This window comes from Hyperoodon ampullatus (genome assembly GCF_949752795.1).
Source record: "Hyperoodon ampullatus genome assembly, chromosome: 1".
NCBI classification, from domain to species: domain Eukaryota; kingdom Metazoa; phylum Chordata; class Mammalia; order Artiodactyla; family Ziphiidae; genus Hyperoodon; species Hyperoodon ampullatus.
In genome coordinates, this window is record NC_136914.1 from 154,643,485 (window position 1) to 154,663,968 (window position 20,484).

The window sequence follows — 20,484 nt, forward strand, 5'->3', positions numbered from 1 at the left end:
CATTTTAACAGACTAGAACAAAAAATTTCACAATTTGTATGAAAACACAAAAGACCCCGAATAGCCAAAGCAATCTTGAGAATGAAAAATGGAGCTGGAGGAATCAGGCTCCCTGACTTCGGACTGTACTATAAAGCTACAGTAATCAAGACAGTATGGTACTGGCACAAAAACAGAAAGATAGATGAATGGAACAGGATAGAAAGCCCAGAGATAGACCCACACACATATGGTCAACTTATCTTTGATAAAGGAGGCAGAAATGTACAGTGGAGAAAGGACAGCCTCTTCAATAAGTGGTGCTGGGAAAACTGGACAGGGACATTTAAAAGTATGAGATTAGATCACTCCCTAACACCATACACAAAAATAAGCTCAAAATGGATTAAAGACCTAAATGTAAGGCCAGAAACTATCAAACTCTTAGAGGAAAACATAGGCAGAACACTCTATGACATAAATCACAGCAAGATCCTTTTTGACCCACCTCCAAGAGAAATGGAAATAAAGACAAAAATAAACACATGGAACCTAATGAAACTTAAAAGCTTTTGCACAGCAAAGGAAACCATAAACAAGACCAAAAGACAACCCTCAGAATGGGAGAAAATATTTGCAAGTTAAGCAACAGACAAAGGATTAATCTCCAAAATTTACAAGCAGCTCATGCAGCTCAATGAAAAATAAAACAAACAACCCAATCCAAAAATGGGCAGAAGACCTATATAGACATTTCTCCACAGAAGATATACAGACTGCCAACAGACACATGAAAGAATGTTCAATATCTTTTTTTTTTTTTTTTTTTTTTTTGTGGTATGTGGGCCTCTCACTGTTGTGGCCTCTCCCGTTGCGGAGCACAGGCTCCGGATGCGCAGGCTCAGCAGCCATGGCTCACGGGCCCAGCCGCTCCGCGGCATATGGGATCCTCCCAGACCTGGGCACGAACCCGTATCCCCTGCATCGGCAGGCGGACTCTCAACCACTGCGCCACCAGGGAGGCCCTAGAATGTTCAATATCTTTAATCATTAGAGAAGTGCAAATCAAAACTACAATGAGATATCATCCCACACCAGTCAGAATGCCATCATCAAAAAATCTAGAAACAATAAATGCTGGAGAGGGGGTGGAAAAAAGGGAACCCTCTTGCACAGTTGGTGGGAATGTGAATTGGTACAGCCACTATGGAGAACAGTATGGAGGTTCCTTAAAAAACTACAAATAGAACTACCATATAACCCAGCAATCCCACTACTTGGCATATACCCTGAGCAAACCATAATTCAAAAATAGTCATCTTCCAAAATGTTCATTGCAGCCCTATTTACAATAGCCCAGAGATAGAAACAACCTAAGTGTCCATCATCGGATGAATGGATAAAAAAGATGTGGCACATATATACAATGGAATATTACTCAGCCGTAAAAAGAAATAAAATTGAGCTATTTGTAATGAGGTGGATGGACCTAGAGTCTGTCATACAGAGTGAAGTAAGTCAGAAAGAGAAAGAGAAATACCTTATGCTAACACATATATATGGAATTTAAGAAGAAAAAAAATGTCATGAAGAACCTAGGGGTAAGACAGGAATAAAGACACAGACCTACTAGAGAATGGACTTGAGGATATGGGGAGGGGGAAGGGTAAGCTGTGACAAAGTGAAAGAGAGGCATGGACATATATACACTATCAAATGTCAGGTAGATAGCTAGTGGGAAGCAGCCGCATAGCACAGGGACATCAGCTCGGTGCTTTGTGATGGCCTGGAGGGGTGGGATAGGCAGGGTGGGAGGGAGACGCAAGAGGGAGCGGATATGGGAACATATGTATATGTATAACTGATTCACTTTGTTATAAAGCAGAAACTAACACATGACTGTTTAGCAATTATACTCCAATAAAGATGTAAAAAAAAAAATCTTCCAACAAACAAAAGCCCAGGACTAGATGGCTTCACAGGCGAATTCTATCAAGCATTTAGAGAAGAGATATCACCTATCCTTCTCAAACTCTTCCAAAATATAGCAGAGGGACAAACACTCCCAAACTCATTCTACGAGGCCACCATCACCCTGATACCAAAACCAGACAAGGATGTCACAAAGAAAGAAAACTACAGGCCAATATCACTGATGAACATAGATGCAAAAATCCTCAACAAAATACTAGCAAACAGAATCCAACAGCACATTAAAAGGATCATACACCATGATCAAGTGGGGTTTATTCCAGGAATGCAAGGATTCTTCAATATACGCAAATCAATCAACGTGATACACCATATTAACAAACTGAAGGAGAAAAACCATATGATCATCTCAATAGATGCAGAGAAAGCTTTTGATAAAATTCAACACCCATTTATGATAAAAACCCTGCAGAAAGTAGGCATAGAGGGAACTTTCCTCAACATAATAAAGGCCATATGTGACAAACCCACAGCCAACATCATCCTCAATGGTGAAAAACTGAAAGCATTTCCACTAAGATCAGGAACAAGACAAGGTTGCCCACTCTCACCACTCTTATTTAAAATAGTTCTGGAAGTTTTAGCCACAGCAATCAGAGAAGAAAAGGAAATAAAGGAATCCAAATGGGAAAAGAAGAAGTAAAGCTGTCACTGTTTTCAGATGACGTGATACTATACATAGAAAATCTTAAAGATGCTACCAGAAAACTACTAGAGCTAATCCATGAATCTGGTAAAGTAGCAGGATACAAAATTAATGCACAGAAATCTCTGGCATTCCTATATACTAATGATGAAAAATCTGAAAGTGAAATCAAGAAAACACTCCCATATACCACTGCAACAAAAAGAATAAAATATCTAGGAATAAACCTACCTAAGGAAACAAAAGACCTGTATGCAGAAAATTATAAGACACTGATGAAAGAAACTAAAGATGATACAGATAGATGGAGAGATATACCATGTTCTTGGATTGGAAGAATCAACATTATGAAAATGACTCTACTACCCAAAGCAATCTACAGATTCAATGCAATCCCTATCAAACTACCACTGGCATTTTAACAGACTAGAACAAAAAATTTCACAATTTGTATGAAAACACAAAAGACCCCGAATAGCCAAAGCAATCTTGCGAACGAAAAATGGAGCTGGAGGAATCAGGCTCCCTGACTTCAGACTATACTATAAAGCTACAGTAATCAAGATAATATGGTACTGGCACAAAAACAGAAATATAGATGAATGGAACAGGATAGAAAGCCCAGAGATAAACCCACACACATATGGTCACCTTATCTTTCATAAAGGAGGCAGGAATGTACAGTGGAGAAAGGCCAGACTCTTCAATAATTGGTGCTGGCAAAACTGGACAGGGACATGTAAAAGTACGAGATTAGATCACTCCCTAACACCATACACAAAAATAAGCTCAAAATGGATTAAAGACCTAAATGTAAGGCCAGAAACTATCAAACTCTTAGAGGAAAACATAGGCAGAACACTCTATGACATAAATCACAGCAAGATCCTTTTTGACCCACCTCCTAGAGAAATGGAAACAAAAATAAACAAATGGGACCTAATGAAACTTCAAGGCTTTTGCACCGCAAATGAAACCACAAACAAGTCGAGAAGACAGCCTTCAGAATGGGAGAAAATATTTGCAAATGAAGCAACTGGCAAAGGATTAATCTCCAAAATTTACAAGTAGCTCATGCAGCTCAATGAAAAATAAAACAAACAACCCAATCCAAAAATGGGCAGAAGACCTAAATAGACATTTCTCCAAAGAAGGTATACAGACTGCCAACAGACACATGAAAGAATGTTCAATATCATTAATCATTAGAGAAATGGAAATCAAAACTACAATGAGATATCATCTCACACCAGTCAGAATGGCCATCATCAAAAAATCTAGAAACAATAAATGCTGGAGAGGGTGTGGAGAAAAGGGAACACTCTTGCACTGCTGGTCGGAATGTGAATTGTTACAGCCACTATGGAGAACTGTATGTAGGTTCCTTAAAAAACTACAAATAGAATTACCATATGACCCAGCAATCCCACTACTTGGCATATACCCTGAGAAAACCATAATTCAAAAAGAGTCATGTACCAAAATGTTCATTGCAGCTCTATTTACAATAGCCAGGAGATGGAAACAACCTAAGTGTCCATCATCGGATGATTGGATAAAGAAGATGTGGCCCATATATACAATGGAATATTACTCAGCCATAAAAAGAAATGAAATTGAGCTATTTGTAATGAGGTGGATGGACCTAGAGTCTGTCATACAGAGTGAAGTAAGTCAGAAAGAGAAAGAGAAATACCTTATGCTAACACATATATATGGAATTTAAGGGGAAAAAATGTCATGAAGAACCTAGGGGTAAGACAGGAATAAAGACACAGACCTACTAGAGAATGGACTTGAGGATATGGGGAGGGGGAAGGGTAAACTGAGAAAGTGAGAGAGAGGCATGGACATATATACACTACCAAATGTAAAATAGACAGCTAGTGGGAAAGAAAAAAGAAAAAAAAATTAATGCAGAGAAATCTCTTGCTTTCCTATACACTATTGATGTAGAATCTGAAAGAGAAATTAAGGAAACACTCCTATTTACCACTGCAATAAAAAGAATAAAATACCTGGGAATAAACCTACCTAGGGAGACAAAAGACCTGTATGTAGAAAACTATAAGACACTAATGAAAGAAATTAAAGATGATACCAACAGATCGAGAGATATACCATGTTCTTGGATTGGAAGAGTCAATATTGTGAAAATGACTATACTACTAAAAGCAGTCTACAGATTCAATGCAATCTCTATCAAATTACCAATGGCATTTTTTATGGAACTAGAACAAATCATCTTAAAATTTGTATGGAGACACAAAAGACCCCGAATAGCCAAAGCAGTCTTGAGGGAAAAAAACAGAGCTGGGGGAATCAGACTCCCTGACTTTAGACTATACCACAAAGCTATGGTAATCAAGACAATATGGTACTGGCACAAAAACAGAAACATAGATCAATGGAACAAGATAGAAAGCCCAGAGATAAACCCACGAACCTATGGCCAACTAATCTATGACAAAGGAGGCAAAGATATACAATGGAGAAAAGACATTCTCTTCAATAGGTGGTGCTGGGAAAACTGGACAGCTACATGTGAAAGAATGAAATTAGAACACTCCCTAACACCATACACAAAAATAAACTCAAAATGGATTAGAGACCTAAATATAAAACCAGATACTATAAAAGTCTTAGAGGAAAACATAGGAAGAACACTCTGACATAAATCACAGCATGATCTTTTTTGATCCACCTCCTAGAGTAATGGAAATAAAAACAAAAATAAACAAATGGGACCAAATGAAACTTCAAAGCTTTTGCACAGCAAAGGAAACCATAAACAAGATGAAAAGACAACCCTCAGAATGGGAGAAAATATTTGTAAATTAATCAACAGACAAAGGATTAATCTCCAAAATATATAAACAGTTCATGCAGCTCAAGATTAAAGAAACAAACAACCCAATACAAACATATACAGATGGCCAAGAAGCACATGAAAAGCTGCTCAACATCACTAATTATTAGAGAAATGCAAATCAAAACTACAATGAGGTATCACCTCCCACCAGTTAGAATGGGCATCATCAGAAAATCTACAAACAACAAATGCTGGAGACGGTGTGGAGAAAAGGGAGTCCTCTTGCACTGTTGGTGGGAATGTAAATTGATACAGCCACTACGGAGAACAGTACAGAGGTTCCTTAAAAAACTAAAAATAGAATTACCATATGATCCAGCAATCCCACTACTGGGCATAAACCCAGGGAAAACCATAATTCAAAAAGACACATGCACCCCAATGTTCACTGCAGCACTATTTACAATAGCCAGGTCATGGAAACAACCTAAATGCCCATCAACAGACGAATGGATAAAGAAGTTGTGGTATATATATACAATGGAATATTACTCAGCCATAAAAAGGAACGAAATTGTGTCATTTGTTGAGACGTGGATGGATTTAGAGACTGTCATACAGAGTGAAGTAAGTCAGAAAGATTAAAACAAATATCGTATATTAACGCATGTATGTGGAACCTAGAAAAATGGTACAGATGAACCGGTTTGCAGGGCAGAAGTTGAGACACAGATGTAGAGAACAAACATATGTACACCAAGCGGGGAAAACCGCTGTGGGGTGGGGATGGTGGTGTGCTCACTTGGGCGATTGGGATTGACATGTATACACTGATGTGTATAAAACTGATGACTAATAAGAACCTGCAGTATAAACAAACAAAGAAACAAACAAAAAACAACAAATACTAATCTTTGTTTGGGTTATTTGTATGGAAATATGTTAATATAAATGTTTCAGACATTACATGAAATTTCTAAAAATCTTATATGTTCTGGTATAATGTTATGAGTCATAATTCTAGTTATTAATTTAAAATGTATATGTCAGCAATAACTAAATTCCTTGTCAACTGCATTATTATGAACTTTCATCAAATCTTTAACCGTGGTCATTTTTAAGTCTTTTGTCATTTACAGACAGTTCTGAGTGTACTCTGATGCTTTTGCAAAAATGTTCCTATAAAAGGGTTTCATCTTCAGGAATTCATGGAAAAGACTGACAAGTACAGGTTTCTGGTAACTGACTATACTGCTGAACTGAATGAATAAGCATTTTCAGAACTCTAATGGAAAACTGATGAATTCAAAAAAGTGCTAACAAAAGATCAAGATAAAAAACTAATTACATGGGGGAAAAGAAAGAGGTAATGAAAATACTGAAGGAATTAAGAAAAGCTATCAACATAAATGTAGATTATTGTAAAAAGGAACTAGAAACTGTAAGGAGGAACCAAGAAAAATTAGAAAATTTGTTTGCTGAGACGAAAGCTGAGCTAAAAGCAATGAATAATGCAGAAGATCAACTAAGTGATCTGGAAGATAGAATAATGTAAATCACCCAATCAGAATAGCAGACAGAAAGCCAAATGAAAAAAATGAAAGCAATATAAGAGGCCTATGGGATAATATAAAGTGTGCCAATCTACACATAATAAGGATTTCAGAAGGATGAAAAAGAGAAAAGGGGATTGAAAATGTATTTGAAGAAATTATGGCTGAAAACTTCCCAAACCTAAAGAAAGAGACAGATATCCAGACACAGGAAGCACAGAGTGTCCCAAACAAGATGAACCCAAACAGACCTGCACCAAGACACATTATAATAATAATGGCAAGTTAAACATAAAGAGGATTCTAAATGCAGCAGAGAAAAACAAAGAGTTAGTTACAATGGAACCCCCATAAGGGTATCACCTGATTTCTCTACAGAAAAACTGTGGGCCAGAAGGGAGTAGCAAGATATATTCCAAGTCTTGAAAGGGAAAAGTATGCAACCTAGAATACTCTACACAGCAAGATTATCATTTAGAATAGAAGGAGAGATAAAGAATTTCTCAGACCAGCAAAAACTAAAGAATACACCAATACTAAACCTATCCTAAAAGAAATATTGAAAGGTCTTCTCTAAATAGAAAAGAAGCAAGAAGATATAGAAAAGAGGAAATCACAGTTGGAAAGTAAATCACTTAAATAAGCCAGTATACAGATCAAAAAGAAAAAAATCTATTTGTGAAAGTGATGATAACAAAAGGAACAACAAAAGTATAAACATAAAGATGTAAAAGAGGACATTAAAATCATAAAATGTGGAGGAGGAGAGTAAGAAAATGTAGATTCCTTTTTTTTTAGAAGGTGTTTGAGCCTATATGAGTATCAGTCTAAAGTAAGCAGATATAGGAAGGGGTTAATATACTTGAAAAACAGGGTAACCACAAATCAAAAACATACAATAGATTCACAAAAACCAAAAAGAAGAGAATATAAGCATAAAATAAAAGGAAATCATCAAACTGCACAAAAAAAAGAAAGGGACAAAAAAGAAACAGAATCAACTGGAAAACAAGGTTTAAAATGGCAATAATTATCAATAATTACCTTAAATGTCAATGGACTAATGTTCCAATCAAAATACATAGAGGGGCAGACTGGATTAAAAAAACAAGAGCCTACAATATTGCTGCCTACAAGAGACCCACTTTAGGGCAAAGGATACACATAGATTAAAAGTGAGGGGATGGAAAAAGATATTTCATGCAAACGGAAATAAGAAAGCAGGGGTTGCAATATTCATATCAGACAAAATAGACATTAAAACAAAGGCCATAAAGAAATATAAAGGACACTATAAAATGATAAAAGGATCAATACAAGAAGAGGATTTTACACTCATCAACATATATGCACCTCATATAGGAGCAACGAAATACATAAAATACTAACAGACATAAAAGGAGAAATTGTTGAGAATACAATAATAGTAGGAGACTTTAACAATGCACTCACATTAATGGACAGATCTTCTAGACCAAAAATCAGTAAGGCAACAGAGATCCTAAATGATACAATAGAAAAGTTAGACTTAATTGATATTTTTGGGACATTACGTGTTAAAAAAACGGAATACACATTCTTTTCAAGCGCACATGGAACATTCTCTAGGATTGACCACAGACTAGGGCACAAAACAAACCTGAACAAATTTAAGAGCATAGAAATTATTTCAAGCATCTTCTCTGATCACAACAGCATGAAACTAGAAATCTACCACAGGAAAAGAAATGAGAAAAAACTAATTACATGGAGACTAAATAATATGCTACTAAAAAACCAATGGGTCAACAAGGAAATCAAAAAGGAAATTTAAAAATACCTTCAGGGTTTCCCTGGTGGCACAGTGGTTAAGAATCAGCCTGCCAATGCAGGAGATATGGATCCAAGGCCTGGTCTGGGAAGATCACACATGCTGTGGAGCAACTAAGCCTGTGCACCACATCTACTGAGCCTGTGTTCTAGAGCCCGCAAGCCACAACTACCGAGCCCATGAGCCACAACTACTAGAGCCCGAATGCCTAGAGCCTGTGCTCCGCAACAAGAGAAGCCACCGCAATAAGAAGCCCACACACTGCAACAAAGAGTAGCCCTCACTCTCCGTGACTAGAGAAAGCCTGCATGAAGCAACAAAGACCAAAACTAACTAACTAAATAAATAAATTTACTAAAAAAAAAATACCTTGAGACAAATGACAATTAAAACACATCCAGGGCTTCCCTGGTGGCGCAGTGGTTGAGAGTCCGCCTGCCGAGGCAGGGGACATGGGTTCGTGCCCTGGTCTGGGAAGATCCCACATGCCGCGGAGCGGCTGGGCCCGTGAGCCATGGCCACTGGGCCTGCGCGTCCGGAGCCTGTGCTCTGCAACGGGAGAGGCCACAACAGTGAGAGGCCCGCGTACCGCAAAAAAAAAAAAAAAAAAAAAACACATCCATACAAAATCTATGGGATGCAGCAAAAGCAGTTCCTAGAGGGAAGTTCATAGTGCTACAAGCCTTCCTGAGAAAACAAGAAAAAATCATAAAAAACCTAATCTACTGCCTATAATAATTAGAAAAAGAATAAACAAAATCTAAAGTCAGCAGAAGGAAGGAAATAATAAAGATCAGAGAGGAAATAAACAAAATAGAAATTTAAAAAACAATAGAAGGGACTTCTTTGGTGGCTTAGTGGTTAAGAATCTGCATACCAATGCAGGGGACACAGGTTTGATCCCTGGTCCAGGAAGATCCCACATGCCGTGGAGCAACTAAGCCCATACGCCACAGCTACTGAAGTCCGTGCGCCCTATAGCCTGTGCGTCACAACTACTGAGCCTGCACGCCACAACTACTGAAGCCTGTGTGCCTAGAGCCCATGCTCTGCAACAAGAGAAGCCACCACAATAAGAAGCTTGCACACCACAACAAAGAGTAGCCCCCGCTCACTGGAACTAGAGAAAGCCTGCACGCAGCAACAAAGACCCAACGCAGCCAAAAATAAATAAAATTTTTAAAAATCTGTTAAAAAAATAGAAAAATGTCAATAAAACCAAGAGCTGGTTCTTTCGAAGGGTAAACAAAATTAACAAACCTCTGGCCGGGCTCACCAAGAAGAAAAGAGAGAGCACCCAAATAAACAAAATAAGAAATGAAAAAGGAGAAATATCAACCAATACCACAGAAATACAAAAAAAAATACTATGAACAATTATATGCCAATAAATTTGACAACCTAGAAGAAATGGACAACTTTCTAGAAACATACAGTGCACCAAAATGAATCAAGAAGAAAGAGATAATTTGAACAGACAGATCACCAAAAGTGAAATACAATCTGTAGTTAAACAAAAACAAAAAAACAAACAACAAAAACAAAAACAAACCTCCTATAAGCAAAAGTCCAGGAGCAGCTGGCTTCACAAGTGAATTCTACCAAACATACAAAGAAGAGTTTTACCAATCCTTCTCAAACTCTTCTAAAAGATTGAAGAGGAGGGAACACTCCCAAAGATATTCTATGAAGCCACCATCACGCTGATACCAAAACCAGACAAAGATACCAGACAAAACCAGACAAAAATAAAAATAAAATTACAGGCCAATATCTTTGATGAATATAGATACAAAAATTCTCAACAAAATACTAGCAAACTGAATCCAACAACACATAAGAAAGATCATACACCACAATGATGTGGGATTCATCTCAAGTTCACAAGGATGGTTCAACATATGCGAATCAATCAATGTGATACACCACATCAACAAAAGAAACAACAAAACCACATGATCATCTCAGTAGGTGCAGAAAAAGCATCTGACAAAATTCAACATCCATTCATGATAAAAACTCTTACCACAGTGGGTATAGAGGAAACATACATCAACATAATAAAAGCCATTTATGACAAGCCCACAGCCAATATAATACACAATGATGAAAAGCTGAAAGTGCTCAAATGTGGAACAAGACAAGGATGCCCCCTCTCACCACTTCTCTTCAACATACTATATTTAAAATAGATAACAAACAAGGACCTACTGTATATCACAGGGAACTCTGCTCAATATTCTGTAATAACCTAAATGGGAAAAGAATTTGAAAAAGAATAGATACTTGTATATGTATAACTGAATCACTTTATGTACTGAAACTAACACAACATTGTTAATCAATTATACTCCAATATAAAATAAAAATTAAAGGGAAAAAATGGACTGGGAAAAAAAAGTCAGTCAGGTCTACTTGATCCAATGTGGTTTTCGTCCGTGAAACTCTAAAGCTGTGCTTTTTTCCCCCTCACTGAAAAGACCATATGGCTTTCATTGTATAAAGATAGAATTTTATCCATCCATCTCTGCAGAAGTATAAATTCAATTACATTTGATAAAGATAAAAAGGAATCTTCAAATTGTCCATTACACAAAAATAAAATAAAGGACCCTTGTGTTGACTATTTAGCCCATGAACAGAAATAAAATGTCACGTACATTATGGCAATTTCTACAGATTACAGCTACCACGATTTTATGTGTTACATTTTATATGGAAGTAGAATAAACAAAATTCCAACAATAACAAAAAGCACTTTGTTTCCCTCTGTATTTCTTATTGAAATATTTGAAGTACAAAACTGGTTATGGCCTAAGAAGCCTTGTAATATTTGACAACACTAGTGACCACTGCTGAAAAGGTTTGAGATATTTTTAAACAAACAATCAAGAATGGATTAATTTGATACTAATTTTATCACAATGAAGTTTTTAGTGAAGGATTCCCATTATCAGATTTTTTCTAATTAGTTACTGCTGATAACACAAAGGTTAAAATAAAAAAAAAGAAAAATGAGCAGAAGAACCAAATAGACATTTCTCCAAAGAAGACATACAGATGGCCAATAGGCACATGAAAAGATGCTCAACATTGCTAACTATTAGAGAAATGCAAGTCAAAACTACAATGAGGTACCACCTCCCACCAGTCAGAATGGCCATCATTAAAAAGTCTACAAATAACAAATGATAGAGAGGGCATGGAGAAAACGGAACCCTCCTACACTGTTGGTGGGAATGTAAATTGATACAGCTACTATGGAGAACAGTATGGAGGTTCCTTAAAAAACTACAAATAGAACTACCATACGACCCAGCAATCCCACTACTGGGCATATACCCTGAGAAAACCATAATTCAAAAAGAGTCATGTACCAAAATGTTCATTGCAGCTCTATTTACAATAGCCAGGACATGGAAGCAGCCTAACTGTCCATCAACAGATGAATGGATAAAGAAGATGTGGCCCATATATACAATGGAATATTACTCAGCCATAAAAAGAAATGAAATTGAGTTATTTGTAGTGAGGTGGATGGGCCTAGAGTCTGTCATACAGAGTGAAGTAAGTCAGAAAGAGAAAAACAAATACCATATGCTAACACATATGTATGGAATCTAAGAGAAAAAAAAAATAAAGGTCATGAAGAACCTAGGGGTGATACGGGAATAAAGAGACAGACCTACTAGAGAATGGACTTGAGGATATAGGGAGGGGGAAGGGTAAGCTATGACAAAGTGAGAGAGTGGCATGGACATATATACACTACCAAATGTAAAACAGATAGCTAGTGGGAAGCAGCCACATAGCACAGGGAGATCAGCTCGGTGCTTTGTGACCACCTAGAGGGTGGGATAAGGAGGGTGGGAGGGAGGGAGATGCAAGAGGGAAGAGATATGGGAACATATGTATGTGTATAACTGATTCACTTTGTTATAAAGCAGAAACTAACACACCATTGTAAAGCAATTATACTCCAATAAAGACATTAAAAATAAATAAATAAATAAATAAATAAATAAAAAGTTTACAAATAACAAATGATGGAGAGGGTGTGGAGAAAAGGGAACCTTCCCACACTGTTGGTGGGAATGTAAATTGATACAGCCACTATGGAGAACAGTATGGAAGTTCCCTAAAAAAGTAAAAATAGAGTTGCCCTATGATCCAACAATCACACTCCTGGGCATATAACCAGACAAAACTAATTCAAAAAGATACATGCACCCTACATTCATAGCAGCACTATTCACAATATCCAAGATATGGAAACAATCTAAATATCTATCGACAGATGAAGGGATAAAGAAGATGTGGTATATATATACAATGCAAAATTACTCAGTCATAAAAAAGAATGAAATAATGCCATTTGCATCTACATGGATGGACCTAGAGCTGATCATACCAAGTGAAATAAGTCAGAAAGAGAAAGAAATACCATATATCATTTACATGTGGAATCTAAAATATGACACAAATGAACTTATCTATGAAACAGAATCAGACTCACAGACATAGAGAACAGGATTGTGATTGCCAAGGAGGAGTGGGGGTTAGGGAGGAATGGACTGGGAATCTGGGGTTAGTAGATGCAAACTATTACATATTGAATGGATAAACAACAAGGTCCTACTGTATAGCACAGGGAACTATATTCAATATCCTGGGATAAACCATAATGGAAAAGAACATAAAAAAGAATGTGTGTATGTGTATAACTGAGTCACTTTGCTCTACAGCAGAAATTAACATAACACTGTAAATCAACTATACTTCAATAAAAAATAAACAAATTGGAAGGGAAGAGGTAAAATTGTCACTATATGCATATGACATGACACTATATAGAAAACCCTAAAGACTACACACAAGAGCTACTAGAACTGATAAATGACTTCAGCAAGGTAGCAGGATACAGGATTAACATACAGAAATCTGTTGCATTTCTTTATGCTAACAATGAAACATCAGAAGGGGAAAGTAAAAACAATCCCTTTTAAAATCACATCCAAAAAAAAAAAACAGAATACATAGGAATAAATCTGACCAAGGAGGTGAAAGACGTATATGCTGAGAATTATTAAACATTGATAAAGGAAATTGGAGATGATTCAAAGAAATAGAAAGATATCCCATGCTCTTGGATTGGAAGAATTAATATTGTTAAAATGGCCATATTACCCAAAGCAACCTACAGATTTAATGTGATCCCTATTAAACTACCCATGACATTTTTCACAGAAATAGAGCAAATAATCCTAAAATGTATATGAAACTACAAAAGACCCAGAATTGTCAAAGCAATCCTTAGGAAAAAGAACAAAGTTAGAGGCATAACCCTTCCAGACTTCAGACAATACCACAAAGCTACAGTAATAAAGACACATTTGTGTATTGGCACAGAAACAGACATATGGACCAATGGAACAGAATAAGAGCCCAGAAATAAACCCACACACCTACAGTCAACTAATCTTGGACAAAGGAGGCAAGAACATACAATGGAGAAAAGACAGTTTCTTCAGCAAGTGGTGTTGGGAAAGCTGGACAGCCACATGTAAATCAATGGAGTTAGAACACACCCTCACACTCTACACAAAGATAAACACAAAATGTCTTAAAGACTTAAATATAGGCATGACACCATAAAACTCCTCGAAGAGAACATAGGCAAAACATTCTCTGGCATAAATCATACCAATGTTTTCTTAGGTCAATCTCCAAAGGCAATAGAAATTAAAGCAAAAATAAACAAATTGGGCCTAATCAAACTTATAAGCTTTTGCACAGCAAAGGAAATCATAAACAAAATGAAAAGACAACCTACAGAATGGAAGAAAATATTTGCAAATGATGCAACTAACAAGAGCTTAATTTCCAAAATATACAAACAGCTCATACAACTCAATAACAAAAAATCAAACAGTCCAGTCGAAAAATGGGTAGAAGACCTGAATAGATATTTCTCCAAAGAAAACATCCAGATGGCCAATGGGCACATGAAAAGATGCTCAACATTTCTAATTATTAGAGAAATGCAAATCAAAACTACAATAAGGTACCAACTCACACCGGTCAGAATGGCCATCATTAAGAGATCTACAAGCAGGAATTAACACAACATTGTAAAGCAATTATACTGCAATAAAGATGTTTAAAAAAATCTACAAATAACAAATGCTGGAGAGGATGTGGAGAAAAGGGAACCCTCCTACACTGTTGGTGGGAATGTAGATTGGTGCAGCCACTATGGAAAACAGTATGGAGGCTCCTTAAAAAACTAAAAATGGAGTTGCCATATGATCCTGCAATCCCACTCCTGGGCATGTATCCAAAGAAAATGCTAATTTGAAAAGATGCATATACCCCAATGTTCATAGCAGCACTATTTACAATAGTCAAGACATGGAAACAGTCTAAATATCCATCAGCAGATGAATGGATGAAGAAGATGTGGTATATAGATACAGATATGGATAAAATGGAATATTACTGAGCCATAAAAAAGAATGAAATAATGCCATTTGCAGCAACATGGATGGACCTAGAGATTATCATACTATGTGAAGGAAGTCAGGCAGAAAAAGTCAAATATCATGATATCACTTACATGTGGAATCTTAAAACTGATGTAAATGAACTTATTTCCAAAATGGAAACAGACTCACAGACATAGAAAACAAACTTATGGTTACCAAAGGGGAAAGCGGTTGGGTGGGGAGGAGGATAAATTAGGAGTTTGGGATTAGCAGATACAAACTACTATATCTAAAATAGACCAACAACAAGTCCTACTGTATAGAACAGTGAACTATATTCAATAACTTGGAATAAACTATAATGGAAAAGAAAAAATAATCACTCTTCATCAATTCAGGCAATTTGGACACTCTAAAATACAATTTATGTAGGAAACTATACAGGTAAGATAGGATAAATCCTTAATTCTTTCCTTAAATGATGATTATCAGAGTAGCAGCCTGGTACAGCAGTGACTTCCAAAGGTGACAGATGAGTTTTGAGGTTCTTTTTTCCTTTTGCTCTCTTCTTTTTTTCGTTCTTTATGAACTCATGGATTTTTTTTTTAAACTAGCTTCATTCACTTTATTTTTCCTATAGAAAACTATGTGGTGGCTACAGCTGGAGCCTGAGTCCTCTGCACGGAAACTCTGGTGTGGGTCTTTACAAGATGGTCAGTGAATTCCTGATATGGAGACTTGGTGAACACCATCTCTTTCCAGAGATCAGGAGTGAGATAACTGTAGGTCTTGGAAATGGCATCAAAAGTGGCCTTGGGGGCTTCCATGGTGGCACAGTGGTTGAGAGTCTGCCTGCCGATGCAGGGGACACAGGTTGGTGCCCCGGTCCGGGAAGATCCCACATGCCGCAGAGCGGCTGGGCCCATGAGCCATGGCCACTGAGCCTTTGCGTCCGGAGCCTGTGCTCCGCAACGGGAGAGGCCACAGCAGTGAGAGGCCCGCGTACCGCAAAATAAAAAAAGGCCTTGGCGAAGTTGTCCAGCGTGGCCAGTGCAGCCCCTGGCAGAGGTGTAGCAGTCGTCAATTCCAGCCACCATCAGTAGCTTCTTGGGCACAGAGACTGAGACGATGCCAGTGCCCCTGGGGGAAGGGATGAGGCTCACCAGCACAGAGCCTCAGCGGCCAGTTACCTTGCAAGGGACAGTATGGGGCTTGCCGATCTTGTTCCCCCAGTAGCCTTGTCACTCGGGGATGATGGAGAGTTTGGCCAGAATGATGGCCCTACGGATGGCAGTGGCTACCTCCTTAGAGCACTTCACACCCAAACCAACACGTCCGTTGTAATCCCCGATGGCGACAAAGGCCTTGAACCTGGCCTGCTGGCCAGCACAGGTCTACTTTTGCACAGGCATGATCTTCAAAACTTCATCCTTGAGGGATGCCCCCAAGAAAAAGTCATTGATCTCAGATTCCTTGATGGGCAAAGAAAAGAGATAGATCTCCTTCAGGGACTTGATCTTCACGTCCCTGACCAGGCGGCCCAGCTTGGTGACGGGGGAGCCACTCCTTGTCCTCAGCCTTGCCTCCGCGAACTCCGCGACCCCGGCCCCGGCCCCGACCACCACTGCAGAAGCCTGCATGGAAGCCACCACGGCTTCCCATTCCAGGGCCCCCGGGGCCTCTGGGGCCTCCCGTAGCACCGGTGTCATCTGCCATTTGGTGTTTTTACTGAATAAAAGCAAAGAACTCATGGATTTTTATATTTTCCACATGTTTCAACGAATTGTAGTCATTATTCTTTTTTGGCTGCTCAACTTATCGCATCTTTAGGCAGTGGGAGCCCTTTAAAACGGCTGCTATGTCCCTTTGGCGTGTCCTCAGACATCTTTGAGAGCTTCCTCTCCTTTGGGCAGAACAGGAAGTCCCAAGCTCACCTGAGCTTTTCCTGACCCAGACCCAGAAGCAAGCATCTCTCCAAGGAGTCATAGTTTCTTTTAGTGGGGAAAATTTCCAATTTTTTCTACTCTAAAATACTTACATTTCAAAATGAAGCTGAATTTAACTACATTATCAAGTTGAAAATCAACTTATTTCAAAGACTAAAAACCCACTTACGTGCTGCTCACGAAAGACATTTTAATTAATATCACCAGGCACACACAAGTAAGATTATCAAAGCACTTTGGGCATTTCCTCACTGGTTCTGCAATATTCCCATTAAGTTGGTACAAGATAGTTTATCCTCATCTAACAAGGTGAGCTGAATAGAAAAGCAGAAACTTAATTGTACAGAATATTAGAGTCATGTAAACCTTAAGGCATCAGTTATGTTCTCACTATTACCAAAAACCTAGTCAAGACTTTAAAGAAATTGTACAAATCAGTCCAAAAACTATGATGCAAATGATACTAACTGGCAGTTATTTAATTAAATGTTAGTTAAGTAACTTAAAAGAAGTGTTTTGATAATTTATAATTTTTATTTCACATAAAAATAGGTAAGGATTAGCCAGGGATGTCATGTACTGGCTAGAGCAAACATTTATTTGGTCAGTAAATATTTATATGCCTAGAAACATGAGACACTAACATTTAGTCTTTTGGGCTGTGATGTTTTAAATTAATTTTTAGAGAGAGGATACTTTTCCTGTGACTTTAAATCAATCACAATTGAACTATTCCACAACTGTCAAAGGTAGGATTACAGTATCATGATCTCTTCAAAAGACTTAGACATATGAAGAGGAAATTGGCCTAATTTCCCGAGATATCAAATCCCTTGAGGTCCTTGGCTTTTTTTTTTTTTTTTTTGTGGTATGTGGGCCTCTCACTGTTGTGGCCTCTCCCGTTGCAGAGCACAGGCTCCGGACGCGCAGGCTCAGTGGCCATGGCTCACGGGCCCAGCCGCTCCGCGGCATGTGGGATCTTCTCGGACCGGGGCACGAACCCATGTCCCCTGCATCGGCAGGCGGACTCTCAACCACTGCACCACCAGGGAAGCCCAGGTCCTTGGCATTTGATAGTCCCTTGTTTTACACTGTGGTTTGGGTTAGGTTTCAAGTTATAAATCTGGGTTATTCTTATTTTGGTTGCCAACTTGTCATTATCACCATCCTAACCAGCCCCAGCCACCTCATTGTCAGGCATCTATTGTATCAAAGACTAAATTTGAGCCAAACCTATTCCTCCCCGAGGGCTCTCTCTGGATGAATGGCCCAGGAGACTTCTAATAGGACAATTTCACTATTTCACTATTGGATTTTTCACTATTTAACTATTGGATTCTGCCTCTTTGTCAGCAAATGCCTTGTCACCAGAGCTGTTACTCTTCACTGTTACTTTTCAGCTTCTTCAGGTCACAGGACAGCACTGTGGAAAGAGCTCTGTTCTAGAAAGCGAGCATCCTAGGTTCCCTTGAAGCCCCTCTGTGAACCACTGTGTGTGATCCTGTGCAAGTCTCTGACCCTCAGTGATCCTCAGATTCCTCATCTCCAGATGATCTCTGAGGGTCATGTTGACTCCAACTTTTTCCCAATTAAAGTTACACATGTGTCTCCAAATTCCACATTGGCAAAGAGAAATACGCTCAAGGTTAGATCCAGACTACTTCATTTGCATCACTGCACTTTGGTTCTTTTTAGCTGGTACAAACTCAAGCAATACAATGAAGTGGAGAATTTAGGAAACCAGGTGAAAAAAAACAAACAGTAATTGAGGACTTAGACACTATCATCAACAACTTAACTGTTTCAAAATAGATGGGCTGACAAATAGGATTGACTGAATTCACCAGAAGATAATCCAATTCCTCACTTAACTTTTTTGCTGGGACACTGTCTCGCTTCAAAGTAACCTGAATGATGTAAGCCTATAAATGCCTCCTCCTGGTTATGGTTATGCCCTTGGAGGCTGTGTAGCAAAACAGTAAAGAGCGTGTGCTCTGGAGTTAAACTATCTAGATATAAATCTTACTCTATCACTAATTAGCTATGTAACTATAGGCAAGTTACTTAACCTCTCTTTGCCTCAATTTCCTTATCTATCAAACGTGGTTAGTAAAAGTACCTCCGTCATAAGTAAATACATTTAAGTTCTTAGATACTGCTTGGTACAGCCTGAGCCCTCAGTAAATATTAGCTAGTATACATAAAACCAAGCTACCACTCCTGACCAAAAAAAAGAATTTTGATTTCTTTCAGCATATCACCATCACCCTTCATCACCCACCACCAAAAGCTCATGAGCCACTACATTTTTTACAGATCACACAGCACCTGTGGGGACACTTAAATTTTTCAAGACAGTCCAATAGAGAAACCATAACTTCCAAATATTTCTGGAACACTTTCTTCAAGTGAGTACCTATCCAGTTACAAATCAATCAAACCCCTGCTGGGCCAGTATTGCTCTCCTGAGAGCTGTACAAAAATTCTCTCTCCTGGCAGGGGAAGCAATCCACCTCTTCGGCATTTTTTTCCCTGAAAGGTCATATCTACTTGTGGTCTTAGACTTACACTGAAATGTGTAAGTCTCCCTTTTAACAAGATTCTTCAGCCCACGCCTCCTATACCACAGACCTCAGCAGCTCTCACTTCTAATACTCACAACCAATGACTTGAACAAAGATTGAGCACTTCCTGTCCCCATGATTGCTGCAACCAGTATACTATTTTCATAAGAAAAATTTATAAATGGGTTTCATTAAATGCAAAATTTCCCCTAAATTCCTTCACGTATGCCGAATGTGGGAAGAAAATTAAAGTTACCTTCAGAAAAGTACTTTTTTCCCTCTTCTGCCATGAGGACTAGTCAGAGTAGCTTGAAACCCTAAGAACATGCCTGAGACTTATTTGCTTGTCAATTACAAATAGATTCACATTTATAGTTCCATAGATCACTCTGGAAGTTGCCCAGCAGCTTTCAGAAAAACAATTTCTCAGGCGCTTACATGAAATGATTGAGGCAAAATGGATTTTTCTACCCAAAATGTAAATTAATTCTGGTTCACATATTGAAGCGTGTATTTTGGTAAATATATAATGTGTTACTGTATCCTTCTTAGCTAGCTGTAAGCAGGAGACAGTGGATTAATTCACAAACTTGGAAACCTTTGCCTGGATTACAGCTGAGCAAAAAAAAAATGTTTTCTTACCTCAGAAGCCAGCAGACAGACATGCTTAGGAGAGGAGTGTCAGGGGAATGCGTTC

The 20,484-nt window shown here is 38.2% G+C and overlaps 1 pseudogene across 1 annotated transcript; it reads right to left on the reverse strand.

Annotated features, from left to right (window-relative positions):
* Positions 1 to 15,918: 15,918 nt before the first annotated feature.
* Positions 15,919 to 16,993, reverse strand: LOC307065306 (small ribosomal subunit protein uS5-like; annotated as a pseudogene). Its single transcript has 2 exons — positions 16,302 to 16,993; positions 15,919 to 16,089 (listed from the first exon to the last, which is right to left on the reverse strand). The product of its transcript is annotated as a small ribosomal subunit protein uS5-like (transcript).
* Positions 16,994 to 20,484: the final 3,491 nt, after the last annotated feature.